This window comes from Pelophylax lessonae (assembly GCF_965119305.1).
Source record: "Pelophylax lessonae genome assembly, chromosome: 2".
Lineage (NCBI taxonomy): Eukaryota > Metazoa > Chordata > Amphibia > Anura > Ranidae > Pelophylax > Pelophylax lessonae.
The window spans coordinates 374,855,577-374,872,471 of NC_138769.1; the positions used below are offsets into that span (position 1 = coordinate 374,855,577).

At 46.9% G+C, this 16,895-nt stretch overlaps 1 protein-coding gene across 1 annotated transcript in view; it reads left to right on the forward strand.

The window, feature by feature from the left end:
* The first annotated feature begins 1,366 nt into the window (after positions 1–1,366).
* Positions 1,367–16,895, forward strand: part of YPEL2 (yippee like 2) — a 117,581-nt gene continuing 102,052 nt past the window's right edge. The window contains exon 1 of the mRNA XM_082248524.1: positions 1,367–1,515. The gene's annotated coding sequence lies outside the window, so the exon portion shown is untranslated. The remainder of the gene's footprint in view (positions 1,516–16,895) is intronic.

Sequence of the window (16,895 nt, forward strand, 5' to 3'; positions counted from 1 at the left end):
GATTTCTGCCTGCCGAATCGCGGTAACATCGCGCAAAAAAATCGCGGGACGCATTACGCCCAAAAAAGTACAAGAGCTTCTTTGGAGCGTATTGCGTCCCACGATTTTTTTTGCGCGATGTTACCGCGATTCGCCAGGCGGAAATCGCGGCAACATCGCTCAGCGTTTGGGGGGCTATTGCAATTCAACGGGCAACGCACAGGCGTCCCGCGATTTGCAATTATCTCCGGTCCGCGGGCGGAACCGCGGCGGTTCTGCCCGCGATCCATACGCTGACATGTGAACGGAGCCTTACAGTACCTATAGGTAAGCCTTATCATAGACTTATCTATAGGTACAAACACTACCTGGGGGTTTACAACCACTTTAAGTCTGTCACCCATGTAAAGATGGACTGACCGATAGAAATCCATAGGTTGCCCATCCACGCTAAACAGGATAGAGCCTGGGTCAATGATGGCAAACCTTGGCACCCTAAATGTTTTGGAACTACATTTCCCATGATGCTCATGCACTCTGCAGTGTAGCAGAGCATCGTATGAAATGTAGTTGCAAAACATCTGGGGTGCCAAGGTTTGCCATCACTGGCGTAGGTTTACATTGAGGGCAGGTTTAAAATTGTGTGAGTTCAGCCGAACTCGCACGATTTTAAACCCAGATGTCAGTGCGAGTTTAGGGGCGATTTGACAGACATCTGTGCGGGTTCCTGCACAGATGTTTATGGAAATCGCCCACAGAAGTCACTAAAAGTAGTACAGAAACTACTTTTGGAAATTGGTGTGTCGCCGCAAAGTCGGCGTCTCATTAATTTGGATGGTGCCATTGCCGGCAATAGGCTCCGATTTGACATGTCAAAGTGGCCTGATGTTAAAAGGGGGTGGAAGTATGAATCTCCCACTGCAGGCGATTGTTATCTGACAAGCTTTGGCTGTCAGAACATCTGAATATTGCCTGCAGTTGATTGGCTGAAGTTAGTGTTCAAGCAACTTTTTTCTGCCCAGCTTCTTTGATTTCTCAAAGTTTGTCAAGCCAGGAGGTGCCAACAGGGTGATCTGTGCCCAGTTCTTAGGAATCTGGGCTGTGTATGGCCAGCATTCGCCCAGAGCTCTCCATAGCAAGCTATGAGAATGTAGAAGTGTCCAGGAAGATTGTGCAGCAGCTGTGCATTCTGCTCACTAGATCAGGGCCAGCTGACAGCTTTGTGCTACAATGTGACATCCATGAGCAGAGTCCAGGCACAGCGCCACCTAGCGGCCACGTACAAGGAGTGCACACGCCTGTAGGGATGCGGGGGATGTGCGCTATGACTGTGCAATGGGAAGAAAATGGGCCGTGTCTAGCCGCAGCCAATGTCTGCAGTGTTGCTAGGCGCTAGCTCCTACGTATAGGTGGATCAAGGTGTCACTTATTAGAGAGCTGCTTCGGTTGTTCCTCTATTAAACTGCATAGAGCTGAAATGCAGATCTGGCTGGAGAGGGACTCCTGAGCATTTGTAGCCGGGACACTCCATTCTCAGTAAGTGACATTGGCTGTGTGTGGGTGTATGTCCCCGATGTATGAGGGCTACTGTCATACACAGTGCAGGACAGGGGGTCACCCGCTGACAGCCAGCTGGGGGGGTGTCACCAGGACTTATGTTTATGTGTGTGTGGCCTCTGCGGAGTACAATGTCATGGCAAGCTGGTGTGTCCCCTGCATGGAGCTCCATGTCCTAGGTGCCCAGTGTCAGGGTGGTGGTGTGTGCACAACGGGGTGCTCCTAGTGCTGCCCTCACCTGGCTGCCTGTACTGCTAAAGAGCGATCGTGCTAGACATGCAGAGAGCAGTGTTGTGCTAGTGCTGACGCAGTTGTAGGAGTCAGTGTGTTGTCAGCTTCTCTTCCTCATCACTCTGTGCACTCTTGTTGGTTTTTACATCTATGCAGATGACAGATCGGAGGGAGGCCAGACCTGTAAGTGGGGAGCAAGCACATACATCGACACTGCTGTGTACCTGATCTGGAGCTGGGGGATGAGGATGACAGCAGGCGTTTGGAGGATTGGGATGACAGCAGGCGATTGGAGCTGGGGGATGAGGACGATTGGAGCTGGGGGATGAGGATGACAGCAGGCGATTAGAGGATTGGGATGACAGCAGGCGATTGGAGCTGGGGGACGAGGATGACAGTAGGCGATTGGAGCTGGGGGACGAGGATGACAGCAGGCGATTAGAGGATTGGGATGACAGCAGGCGATTGGAGCTGGGGGACGAGGATGACAGTAGGCGATTGGAGCTGGGGGACGAGGATGACAGTAGGCGATTGGAGCTGGGGGACGAGGATGACAGTAGGCGATTGGAGCTGGGGGACGAGGATGACAGTAGGCGATTGGAGCTCGGGGATGGGGATGACATCAGGCGATTGGAGCTGGGGGACGAGGATGACAGTAGGCGATTGGAGCTGGGGGATGAGGATGACATCAGACGATTGGAGCTGGGGGACGAGGATGACATCAGGCGATTGGAGCTGGGGGACGAGGATGACATCAGGCGATTGGAGCTGGGGGACGAGGATGACAGCAGGCGATTGGAGCTGGGGGACGAGGATGACAGCAGGCGATTGGAGCTGGGGGACGAGGATGACAGCAGGCGATTGGAGCTGGGGGACGAGGATGACAGCAGGCGATTGGAGCTGGGGGACGAGGATGACAGCAGGCGATTGGAGCTGGGGGACGAGGATGACATCAGGCGATTGGAGCTGGGGGATGAGGATGACAGCAGGCGATTGGAGCTGGGAGACGAGGATGACTGCAGGCGATTGGAGCTCGGGGATGTGGATGACATCAGGCGATTGGAGCTGGGGGACAAGGATGACAGCAGGCGATTGGAGCTCGGGGAATCATCCAGAGAAAAGTTTCTTGTCATTCAGATTGGCCTGCTCATACAGAGCAGTAAAAGATTATGACCACCTTGGATGATGATAAATTCATACAGATGGAATTCACTCAGAGTGGAGCAATTGTTCATGGCAACCAGTCAGCTTCTATCTTTCATTTTTCAAAGCCTAACTGAACATGCTGAAGCTAGAAGCCGATTGGTTACTATGCACAGCCGTTTCAGATTGTGTCTGCTCCAGTTTTATTTAATGAGGCGTGCAATCTGATTATAACATACCGGTATATTTGTTGGTTCTTTTTGGGTTGTGGGAGGGTAAGCCCAGTCTCTGTACTGTATAGTTGACAAGTGATAAGCTGGTCGCCTTGCCCTGTAGATTCAGGGCTTATTTATAAAAGACAGGCTCTATGGCGAAGGTTGCTAAATGGTAGCTAGCCATGTGACTGCCTTATTTACCAACACATGAAAGGGAGGAGTTATTCCTCACCTCCTGCTCTGCTCTCAATGCGGAAGAGGGTTTGTGTATTTGTCTGCTGGTCACAGTACAGCTTGGCTTGTTTACAGGACTTTGCTCTTCCTGCATTCTATTATGTCCTTGGTGCAGAGGATAACATACATGGCTGGCGGGGCAGGTCTGCTGGTAATCCCCCCCCCCCCCCCCTTTGTGGGATACAAAAATAGAACTGTGATCTTTATATGTACACCCAGAAGGGACATTCACTTATAGAAGCAATGCTAGTACTTGGGGTTTATTCTCCTTAGGTTATACAGTGCAATAAATATATTGTGTGTAATATACAATATCAAACAAAAGTGAGTACACCCCTCCCACATTTTTGTAATTATTTTATTATATCTTTTCATGCGACAACACTGAAGAAATGACACTTTGCTACAATGTAAAGTAGTAAGTGTACAGATTGTATAACTTTGAACTTGCTGTCCCCTCAAAATAACTCAACACACAGCCATTAATGTCTAAACCGCTGGCAACGAAAGTGAGTACACCCCTAAGTATAAATGTCCAAATTGGGATTAGCCATCGTCCCTCCCCGGTGTCATGTGACTCGTTAGTGTTACAAGGTCTCAGGTGTAAATGGGGAGCAGGTGTGTTAAATTTTGTGTTATGGCTCTCACTCTCTCATACTGGTCACTGGAAGTTCAACATGGCACCTCATGGCAAAGAACTCTCTGAGTCTGAAAGAAAAGAATTGTTGCTCTACATAAAGATGGCCTAGGCTATAGGAAGATTGCCAGGGCCCTGAAATGGAGCTGCAGCACGGTGGCCAAGACCATACAGCGGTTTAACAGGACAGGTTCCACTCAGAACAGGCTCCACTCAGAACAGACCTCGCCATGGTCGACCAAAGAAGTTGAGTGAGTGTGCTCAGCGTCCTATCCAGAGGTTGTCTTTGGGAAATCGATGTATGAGTGCTGCCAGCATTGCTGCAGAGGTTGAAGGGGTGGGGGGTCAGCCTGTCAGTGCTCAGACCATACGCAGCACACTGCATCAAATTGGTCTAAGTGGCTGTCGTCCGAGAAGGAAGCCTCTTCTAAAGATGATGCACAAGAAAGCCTGCAAACAGTTTGCTGAAGACAAGCAGACTAAAGCCCCGTACACACGTACTGATCGTCGGCCGTAAATATTCAGCCGCCGACCGATCGGCCGATTGTAGGCTTGTTAGTATGATGCTTCCGACAGCCGACAGCGCATTTTCGGCCGAACAGAATCTGTCGTGCAGACTTTAAAATATTTGTTGGCCGTCACCAGAACGGCCGATTGTTCCTCAGTCAGTACAGATTTCGGCTGACAGACAGCAGATTAGCAAGACTGGGCATGCTCAGAAAAGAAAAAAGACAAGGAAAGTTAACCATCACATGACATCACTTCTGCAGTCGGCTGTTGTTGGCTGACAAAATTCGTGTGCAGTCTTTTGCAGTTTTCAACAGACACGACAGCCCTGGACAAAAGACCAGGCTGACGATCGGCCGACGATTAGTACGTGTGTACGGGGCTTTAGGACATGGATTACTAGAACCATGTCCTGTGGTCTGACGAGACCAAGATAAACTTATTTGGTTCAGATGGTGTCAAGCGTGTGTGGTGGCAACCAGGTGAGGAGTACAAAGACAAGTGTGTCTTGCCTACAGTCAAGCATGGTGGTGGGAGTGTCATGGTCTGGGGCTGCATGAGTGCTGCCAGCACTGGGGAGCTACCGTTCATTGAGGGAACCATGAATGCCAACATGTACTGTGACATGCTGAAGCAGAGCATGATCCCCTCCCTTCGGAGTCTGGGTCGTAGGCCAGTATTCCAACATAACGACCCCAAACACACCTCCAAGATGACCACTGCCTTGCTAAAGAAGCTGAGGGTAAAGGTGATGGACTGGCCAAGCATGTCTCCAGACCTAAACACTATTGAGCATCTATGGGGCATCCTTAAATGGATGGTGGAGGAGAACAAGGTCTCCAACATCCACCAGCTCTGTGATGTCATGGAGGAGTGGAACAGGACTCCAGTGGCAACCTGTGAAGCTCTGGTGAACTCCATGCCCAAGAGGGTTAAGGCAGTGCTGGAAAATAATGGTGGCCTCACAAAATATTGACATTTTGGGCACAATTTGGACATTTCCATCTAGGGGTGTACTCACTTTTGTTGCCAGCGGTTTAGAGATTAATGGCTTTGTGTTGAGTTATTTTGAGGGGACAGCAAATTTACACTGTTATACAAGCTTTTACACTCATTACTTTGTAGCGAATGTCCCTCCTGGGTGTACATGGTATGTACATATAAAGATCACAGTTCTATTTTTTTTTATCCCACGAGGGGGGATTACCAGCCGACCTGCCCCGCCAGCCATGTATGTTATCCTCTGCACCAAGGACATAATAGAATGCAGGAAGAGCAAAGTCCTGTAAACAAGCCAAGCTGTACTGTGACCAGCAGACAAATACACAAACCCTCTTCCGCATTGAGAGCAGGAGGTGAGCAATAACTCCTCCCTTTCATGTGTTGGTAAATAAGGCAGTCACATGGCTAGCTACCATTTAGCAACCTTCGCCATGGAATATAAAATATTTACAAAGATGTAAGGAGGGGTGTACTTACTTTTGTGAGATAGTGTGTGTGTATATATATATATATATATATATATATATATATATATATATATATATATATATATATATATATATATATATATATATATATATATATATATATATATATATATATATATATATATATATATATATATATTTTTTTTTTTTTTTTTTTTTTTTTTTTTTTTTTATTCGGTTGATTTGTGCTCAAAACTTTTGAATCCACAAATAGTCATAACTTCCCTTCCCATCAATTTAGACCCCATTTTGATTTGATTCTTCAATTAAACTGAGGCAATGTGCCAGGGAGGAAGGTTGTCAGTTGTTTTGCTTCAGTTGGCACAACTAAGCTGTTTTGTTAATGAATGTGATTGTATTTTGATTAATCTGATTATGGGACTACTCCGCCATTCACATCTCCACAATTTGACATGCCGAATCGCCTACTGACGGAAATGGCACTGTCCCAATCGGTGCGACGCCGACTTTGCGGTGACCGCATCGATTTCCAAAAGTAGTTGCTGCACTACTTTTGGTGACTTCAGGGGCGATTTCGATAGACATCTGTGCATGAACCCGCAAAGATGTCTTTCAAATCACCCCCTGAACTCCCACTGAAATGCGGGTTTGAAATCATGTGAGTTCAACTGGGACTCGCACGATTACAAACCCGCATTTAATGTGAATGAGGGCTACATGGTTAAAAAAGAGAAGTAATTGATCATTTACAATTGTAAATTGCCAATGGATCTTAAATTCTGATCCAAATCCACTTTGCTGTGTGTGGCATGTTAAGTAAATAGGTTGTCGACTATAGATCAATAACTATCGGATTTGTATCAATCATTTTATTGAAGCTGGTATGGCTGCTATTAGGAGGACTCTGCTCACAAGAGCTTAGAATGGTAAGGATTATATAGATGTCACGATGAATGCCATGTTTGATGAAGGTCATTGATAATGAGCAGATTAAATGTTTTCTCCTTTGCTCAGGCGAAGCAAGCACTCAAGGCTGTGTCAAAGTTCAGCTTTTTATATGTGTCTGCTGATAGAACTGCACCTTCATTCCACTTAAACATATAAACAACCAGTATTGTGGATTTCTCTAAGGTAGCTTCGCTTGTAGTGTGCTAAGTAACTGCAGAAACTGGTAATCAGTGGGTTTTACACTTTAAGCCCCCGTTCACACTAAGGCGACCTGTGAGGCGACCTGGTCGCCGTAGGTCACCTTCCATAGGGAAGCTGCGGACCCGTTCTAATAGGAGCGACACAAGTCGCTCCGACTTAGAAAAAGGGTCCGGAGCTTCTTTGGGGCGACCCGGAGGCGACCGCCATAGACTTTAATGTTATGAAGTCCGTGGCGGCCGCTCCAAGGTCGTGGCGCGCTGCTCGCACCGCGACTTCGGAGGTCGCCACCCGAAGTCGGATCGCCCCTATGTGAACGGGGCCTGAATGGTGTATGAAATATTTATTATTTACATGCGTTGCTGGAAAAAGCAACAGAATTAAAGAAGTACAGCCAAAGCTCATTTGGCTGTACTTCTGTGAATCACAGGAGTGCCGTTCCCTCTGCACTCTTGTGACCTAGTTTCAGCAGACAGCGGGCTAAAGCCCGCTGTTGGCTGACCTCTCAGAGCCGGTCCAGGCTGATACTGCCCCTTCCACGGCCCAGCACTCCAGTGAGCGCAGGGGGGGGGGGGAGAGCAGAGAGCGGTGGCTCTCTGCTTATGGAGCTCTGAGAACTGAGCGATCAGCAGTGTTTGATTGCTCAGTTCTCAGTTTTAGATCCAGGGACGGGACAGAAGCAATATCCTAGCGATGCTGCATTCACCTAGGTAAGTATTTCTAAAAAGATTTCCAAACTTCTCTTTTAAAGTGATTGTAAAGTCTCATGTATGTTGTGTGGTTTTTTTTTTTTTTTTTTTTTTTTTTTTTTTGTTAAAAATAACATGCCTACCTGCTCTATATAGTTGGCTTTGCACAGAGCGGCACGGATTCTCCTCTTCTCGGGTCCCTCTTGAGTCCCCCCACAGCAAGCAGCTTGCAATGGGGCACCAGAGCCAAGTCACAGCTCCCTGTGTCATTTCAGACAGGGAGCTGTGGTCCGGCCCCACCCCTCTCTCCTGATTGGTGCACTGAATTTGACAGCAGCGGGAGCCAATGGTGCCGCGCTGCTGCCTCAGCCAATTAGGAGGGAGGGTCTCGAGCTGCCGAAACACTCCTGCAACATCGCCGGATAGAGATGGGCTCAGGTAAGTATTGGGGGGGGGGGGTGCTGCACACAGAAGGCTTTTTATCTTCATGCATAGAATGCATAAAGATAAATAAACCTTCTGCCTTTATAACCCCTTTAAGGGAGGGTTATAACCCATGTCAGATTTTTTTTTTCTGCATCGGTACCCTATTGCAGAGATTTCCCTTCACTTCCTGTCCCCATAAGCAAAACAGGAAGTGCGGAAATCCCTACAATTTAAGGGAATTCCTTGGGGACCCCCAGATGGAAGATTTAAACTCTATTACTTTTCTGGGGACAACCCAAAATTTGGGATTTTCTTTTCCTTTCACTTTTAATGATAAATATGAAACATTGTTTACTCCTAAGGGGGACACTGGCAGCAATAAAAACTGACAGGTGTTCTAATCCATCTCCTCTATCTAAAACTTAAAAAAAAAAAAAAAGTTTTGCCCTTAGGTAAAGTTTAAGCCGGCCATACATGGAATGAAATTGGGCCAGTTCAGCATGGACTGGACAAACTTTAATCCATTGATGGGCTAGCTGGTTGCATACGAGTTAATCTATCAGTCAACCAGCCTGTTGGGTTTTCCCGAACAATCACTGCCGCTGGCTAAAGCTGGCAACGCTGATCATTGTATTCTGCCGTCAGGGAAGGTTTCCTACTGGCAAAATACAATAGCTCTGCGAGAAGGAATCCCCCCATCCACATCAAATATGTGGAAGTGGGAATCGGCTCATAATTTTTATTTATTTTCATTTAACTCGCTAGTTGAACAAAAAAATGAATCATGTATGGCCTGCCCTAAAATGCACCCATTACAATCAACTTTAGATTTATCAAAGTTATGTAATATGGGGGCCTACTTAAACTGTACAATCGGGCCCTTGCACTGCATAGTTCAGAAATCTAAAGGAGATTGTACAATCAGATTGTATAGCTATCCATACACATATAGCTTTGTTTCGTTCAGCCCCTGGGATATGACAGAAATCAGATTGTGCAATCTCTATACAGTCTTTAGCTTTACCAAAGTTATGTAATATCAGGTCTAACCTAAACCGGTTATGCAATTAGTGATGCAATTGGTATCAAATCAGGCAGGTTCTTGTGCTACATACTTGTTGGTGGATATAAAGGAGAAGTTCACCTTTTAAGAAAATTAATAATGATCATTTTTGCAGGTAAAAAAATGTACATCTACTATTTCATTATTATTATTTTTTTTTCATATCGCCGCGATTTGACATGGCAAATCGCCTATTACTGGCACTGTCCCAGTTGGTGCGACTCCGATCAGCAGATCGCTAGTGCGATGCAGGACCCCTGCAGACTGTCGGTGTAAGTTGTCTGCTTGCACCTCATAGGGGCAGGCAGTTTCACACTGACAGGAAGACTCCATGAACTACCAGAGTGCTCAACAGTGCCCTAGTAGTTTATTGAGAACTACAAGCCGACAGCCTCAAAGGCTGTTGGTAGTTGTAGTACATTCATTCACAGAACTCTGTAAATAAATGCTGAGGCCATGTGGGCGGAGCCTCGCATGGCCATGCTCTTTTATAAAAAAGTGACTGCTGGTACAGGGAAGTTCTCCCCTTACTGCTGTCACAGCAAGAGCTTGGATCGCCAAGCCGCTAAACAGGTGGAACATGTAACCTGTTTTCAAAGGTGAACCTATGCTTTTAAAGGAAGTTGTAAAATCAGATTGTATAGCTTATAAAACCGATTTCTCCATCCAGGCTAACCAGAGTGGATGGAGGCATCTCCCCTGCAGGATATTGAATTCTGACAGCCAGCCCCAGCAGCTGTCAGAACACCCAAAAAGTAATTGCAGCTCCTTGATTCAGTGCTGCTCAGCTGACGCATTGTGCACGGTAACGTACATGCATAGATGTGAATTGACCCACGGGTTCCTTTTTATATTAAACTGCAACACATACCAGCCACATAACAGGGTTTTTTTTTTTTTTTTTCTTCATGGGGTCACATGGTGAAATGGGGAGAAATCTGGTCTAATGTGCATGGTTTTGCGCATGGTGCAACAGCATGCAGTTCAGTGTGGTGCAATTTTACAAAAGGGTCAGGGACTTCTATCCTTGTGTTTCCCGCAGGTAGGTCAGCCCACTGAAATGAATAGGCTGACCTGCGCGCAGGGCCGCTGATAAGGCAGTACAGACAGCACTCTTGTACTGGGCCTAGGCCCCATCACTTCAAAAGTGGGGCCCAGGTACCTGCTAAGCAGGAGGGCCAGCTGTACTGTCCTTTTGCAGACACTGATGTTCTTTGGTCTCCCACTGCAGCCCTGCCAGCTTCTCCTCCTCTCCCTCCCTTCAGCTGCACTGCAATGGCGCTTTTCCACTGCATAGAACCGTACCGGCTCGGCACGCTTTTGTGCTTTTCCACTGCGGTACCACATGGTATAGCGTCGGTACGGTTCGGTACGGTACGGTACGGTATAGGTTTGCTTTTCCACTGCATGGAACCGAACGGTACGGTACGGTACGGCTCTGAAAAAACAGTACCTACTCGATTGTGGTTCCAACAGGTACCAAACTGGTACCATATCCCACAATCCTTTGCATGCAGTCACTACTAGCCACTGATTGGTCAGAGAATCACACCCACCCCGTTGTTATCCCACCCACTTAACTTTAGTACTACTTTAGTGGAAAAGCAAACCTATACCGTACCGTACCGAACCGTTCCGACACTATACCATGCGGTACCGCAGTGGAAAAGCAAACCGGGCCGAGTAGAGCCGAGCCGGTACTAGCCGGTACTTGCAGTGGAAAAGTGCCACAAGAGTATTGGTTCTAGCAAATGCTCCCCTTCCATTTGCTTTCAGGGCCCCATTATGTGCCCCTTTCCCCTGCAGCGGGGAATGTCAGGGGATGTCATTTACTTGCCCCTTCCTTTCCTGAATGAACACAGTGAATGATTGGTACCAATCACTCCTGTGTCCATTCATTATTGAAACATAGTAAACTGTGTTTACTATTCCTCAGTTTGAGAATGAGCAGGATGCCTCAGAGCACTTCCTATTCATTCATCTGTGCAGCTGAGGCTAAAGGGCCATACACACTATAAGATTTTCTGAATTTTCCTTCAGATTTACCTTTTTCCATGTAGTGCAAGGGCCTGCCAGATTGCATACAAATTGAAAGTGTTTAGTTTTGACCTCATTATATGGTTTTGGTAAATCTAAAGGAAAAAGTCTTCATAAAATCTTATAGTGTGTATGGCCCATAAGGGACTGATAAATCTATGTCCTCAGTCACTTTCAGCTGGGGGGGCCCTGTCATGTAGGCTGTATGGGGCCCCGTGATTTCTAACAGCCCTGCCTGCACGCGACACATGGGAAAGTGGGTAAAACACATGTGTACATGCAGTAATGTGAACCAAGTCGAAGCCCTCATTCACACTGAACGCGGCTTTGAAATCAAAGCCACATTTCAGTCCAACTTGGGGGGAGACTTGAAAGACCCAACAGGTGGAACATGTGCGGGTTCATACACAGATGTCTATTGAAATCGCCGCTGAAGTCACCAAAAGTAGTGCAGCAAAGTCTGCGTCGTACTGATTGGGACACTCCAATTGCCGGCAATGGGCTGCGATTTGACATGCAGTTGGACCTGTCAAATCGCGCCAATGTAAACAGGGGTTTGGAGTCCAGATTTAATGACGATTTGTATTTAACAGAAAAATTGCTGGGAAATATGCAGATGTATACTGCAACGGTTTGTTTACACGTGAGCCTGTAATTGCCACCCCTCTGAAAAGCGTTCTGCGCTGGATCGTTTTTAAGAGGCAATATGTCACCTCCTCAAAGTCTGCGTTAAGCATTGAAATCCCAACGTGTTGCATCTGTGTGCATTACATGCCCCATTCACCTGAATGGGTTGTGATTGGCGGTAATATTGCCTGGCGAACACAACATGTGGTTGAACTTTTGCCGCAGAAGTGTGTACTAACCTAGACGCTGGCCATGTTTACTTGTGGCAAGGCAGTTGGCGAGTGGTAAAACCAAGGCTAAACCACCTGTTTTTACTGACCGACTGTGTACATTTAGTCTTTTAGAAGTTTGTCAGGAATTTCTGTTCTGATCCCAGCTCTATAGTAAATAGTATACAGTGTCAGCCTATATTGTATTGGTGATGCATAGCATTGTGTTTCTTCATGCTGAAAGGTCAATAGTCCCAAAAGACAAACAACGTACTGCCCTTCTGTAAATATTCTCAGATAGAACACCAGGACTTAAACAGTTCCTCTAGACTAGAGTCTTAAGGTGTTTACCGAAATAATCCCCGTTTTATTTTTATCTATTGTTGGATTTGGATTCAGTCCAGCACTTTTATTTCACCCTTTTATATTGTGGTACCTCTGTAGTAATCCAGTGACGTTATGAAAAGAGATGTATAAATGTTTGTCAGTCTCTATGGAACTAATTTACAATGTATCAAGATGGTAGTGCATGGCCAGAACAGCACTTCCTGTTTGTTTTCTTTTTGTTACACGAGCATGAACATATGTTTACATAAGGCAGGCCAATGTAAAGCCTTGTATACACTATTTTTTTAATTTTTTTTTTCCCTTTACCCCGCGGGTTAAACAAAAAAAAAAAAAAACTGACCGCTCAGGTCGGAGTTGCTGTACTAACAACCTGATGTTAGTTCAGCAATCTTCCCTGCTGAGGTATTGTGTTCCCGCCAGAACACTCCATTGGCTGACAGCGCTGATCAGGAGCCAGTTGGCAGACCTTTTTTCGGTCACGACCATTCGACAGAAGCCGGTTGCTGTACACACGGCCTGAATGTCAGCCGGTTTCTATTGAACTGGCCGATGCCGCCCGACATTCGGCCCATGTATATTAGGCTTGAAGTGATTGTAAAAGCAGAAGGTTTTTTTTTATCTTAATGCAGTCTATGCATTAGGATAAGCCTTATGTGTGCAGCAGATGCCCCCCCCCCCCAAACTTACCTGAGCCCCCTCTCAATCCAGTGATGTTGCACAAGAGACTCTCTCCTCTTCGTTGGCTGAGACAGCAGCAGAGCGCCACTGGCTACTGCTGCTGTCAATCAGTCAGTGAGCCAATGAGGAGAGAGAGGGGGCAGGGCATAGCCTGAGCTCCATGTCTGAATGGACACCAAAGAGCTATGACTCGGCTCAGGTGCCCCCCATAGCAAGAAATTGGCAGGAGGTAGGGGCCAGGAGAGCTGAAGAGGGATCCCAGAAGAGGCCGATCTGTGCAAAACCCACTGCACAGAGGGGGTAAGTAGAACACGTTTGTTATTTTTAACCCAAAAAACCAAGACTTTATAATCACTTTAGGGTGGGACAAGAACAGTAAGGCCTCATGCACACTGGACAGTTTTTTTTTTTTTTGGCAGTTCCTAGGGGAGTCTGGCATCCTTTTTTCCTGCCTTTTAAATGCCCTTCATGTTATCCTTTATGTCCATGCAATCATAGGTGTTTAGAGGCAGAAAAAAAACACAAAGCCAGTGCTTCCAGGTACAGCAGCATTTGGCAGAACAATTACTTGAACGCATGTAAACAGGCCTAATCGCTAGAGGCGTTTAACGCTTGAGTGTTAATTAATTTCATTCGCTAGAATAAATTATTATTCTGACCAATGAAGTGAACTAAAGTGAGCTCCACCCAAAAGCGGAAAGTCTGCTTTAAGCACTCCTCCGCCCTATTCCCCCACCCTCCCATGCCACTTTTGGCATGTCATTTTTTTTTTTTGGGGGGGTTACCTAGTTTGACAGGTACCCGCTCCCACTTCCACTCAGATCGCCTAGGCAATCTGAGCAGAAGTTCTCCTCTCCCCCTCCCTCCCTCCCTGCAATCTTCTGGTACACATCATAGGTCCCAGAAGGTTGACCGACCATTCAGGAGGCGCAGTGCGCACCCACCTGTGAGGCCAGAAGCTATCACAGCCAGATAGGTGTATAAACTCTCGCGCTTTCAGTAGTGTATGTGAAAAAAATAACAATGTAAAAACCAATAGCTAAAATAAACAACCGGGTGCCCACACTTGTAATGCCAGGGAGAGGAGAGGAGAGAATTGAGGGTTTGGTTGGCTGCACCGCTGGACCGTTAGGCCCCTTTCACACATACGGTCCGTTTTTTTTCATCCATCCGTTGACGGGTGAAAAACGGACATCAATGCATCTCTATGTAAAAACAGATGACAACGGATGATCATCCGTTAACATCCATTTTCATCCGCTTCCGTCAATGTCCGTTTTTTGGAACGGATGACTGTCCTATTTTTCATCCTTCAAAAAAACGGATGTAAACAAACAAACGGTCCATTTTACATCAGTTTTTGCATTGGTAGTGGATGTAAAAAAATGGATGAAAAACGGATACATTTTGACGTGACTGAACTGATGAAATGAACGGACCGTATGTGTGAAAGGGGCCCAAGACAGGTGAGTGTGTGTTTATTAAAAATCAGCAGCTACACTTTTTGTAGCTGCTGACTTTCAATAAACACAAAAACTACGCTTTAACGCCCAAGCACATGGCTCACCTAAATGTGTTACACGCGTTTACAAGCATCAAGCATTTTTCTGCCAGGAGGAAAGGAGTCTAGGAGAGTTAGCAAAACATCCTTTGTGCATGAGACTAATGAGACACAGGCGATTCTGTCACCAGAAACAGGATTGCTACAAAGGCTGCTTGTTTATCCATTGGTGGCCCAGAGCTCTGCTGAATCTCCATCACTGGTGATGGGGGCGGCATCTGATTGTAGGAAAGAAGATCATTTGAGACGAAGTGTATGGCTTTTCAATTTTCCAGTTGTATTTCCAGTACATCTATTGACAATATGATCAAATATACAATTGTTCCATGTATGGCCACCATTAGTCCTTCATTAGAATAAGGATGATTTGCTAAAGGAGTTGGGAATCTGCAACCATTAAAAGTGGAAGTCCGGTCAAAACCTATTCCTACCCCCATTCTAAGCCTATCAAACTCAATTTCATAGCGGGCCACATCAGCATTATGGTTGCCCTCAAATGGCCAGTTGTATCTGTAAGACTAGATGTGCAGGGCATCCCACCCCCCTTACATCAGATGTTCAGATTTCCTTAACCATCTGAAGTTTAGTGTCCCCCACCCTCCCTTACATCACAGTGCACCCCCTTACCTTGTGCTTCTGCTGAAAAGAAGCTGGGGGTGGAGCTGGGATGCAGAAAGTGCAGGGTCTGGAGGAGGACCAGTGGAGGGATGGACTCAGCTGCAGAAGTCTGCAGAATGCTGAGACCAGGGGAGGCAAAGACAAGGGATTGTTGCACGGAGAATCTGTAGGAGTTCTGTCGTCCTCTCTGCTGCCAACTGCTGAGACATGGTGGCGGCTGAGATAAAAGGGGGCACAGGATATGTAGGATGCGTTCTGTCCCCTTCTCTGCTGCGGACTGCTGAGACAAGGTAGGGGTGCAGATGGGGGGGATTTGCTGCATCTGCAGGAGAGGTGCAAGGGCCACATGGAATGGCCTGGTGGGCTGGATTCCGCCTGTTGTTGACCTTGTATTTGACGTGTGTAAAGGGAAGATGTCTGTACTTACCTAATCAAAGGGCGGTCCGGTCATGTAATCTCCCCAGCAGCCAGCTTCAGGATGGGGGAGAGATCTCAGACAAGGGCTGCAGAACTTGAATTGTGATATCACCCATATACTTACTATGCCTGAAGAAGGGGTCCTGCATGGCTCCAAAACGTTGCACTACACTGTTTGTGATGTGATCTTTTTTCAATAAAAAAACGTTTGGATGTAATTGAAGATCCTTGACGTGCTGGCAAATATTTACGTTTTATCGTGTGTGTTCCAGTATCCAGCTGGTGGTCGCTACAGCGCCGGGCACCTTAAGAGCTCATTCCAGGAATGTGTGCAATGGGAATATGGACTGGGATCTGTTGTCAGCTGTCCCTCCTCTCCCCTGGAGCCAGTGCCGGGACCCGATCACATGACGGGAGCGCCCTTAGATAAGGTAACTATAAGCATCTTTCCTTTACAGGCTAGTTGGTGAGAGCAAGTTTGATCCTAGGCTTTATTGGACTTCTAGTGTGACCTCTTCTTGTCGGCGTAATGCATAGATGTGGTAGTGGGGTTGGTGGGTCTCAATGCCCACCTGCTGTAGGTATACATCCAAGGGGCTTTGAGGCTCACTGAGCACTCCCAGCACATTGACAGCTGTCACCGATCTCTCCCACTCACTGTTGCAAGTGGGAGCCAACAGGACCGCTGCATATCATGTACCAGCCAATCCCAGAGATCACGCAGTTGGGGAGCCCCTTCCACCTCCTGCCAATAACACCTAAAGGGTCACTGGGAGGTGGCAGCATGGGGTTAACTATCAGTTGAGTCTATTTATATTCTTTCTGCTAGTGTTAAAGAGGAGCTCCACCCAAAAGGGGAAGCCCTGCTCGTTCGCACCCTCCACTGCCACATCTGGCACTTTTTTTTTTGGGGGGGGGGGAGCGGGTACCTGCTTTTGACCGGTACCCTCTCCCACTTCCTGGTCAGATCGCTGCATTGCGGTCTACGTTATTTCTGGCCCTTCCTCCTCCCCCGCTGCCTTCTGATCTGTGTCCCCCAGAAGATGGCAGGACCATTGAAAAAGTGCAAATGAACTCGCGCATGCGCAGTAGGAAACTGGCTGTGAAGCCTGAAGGCTGGTT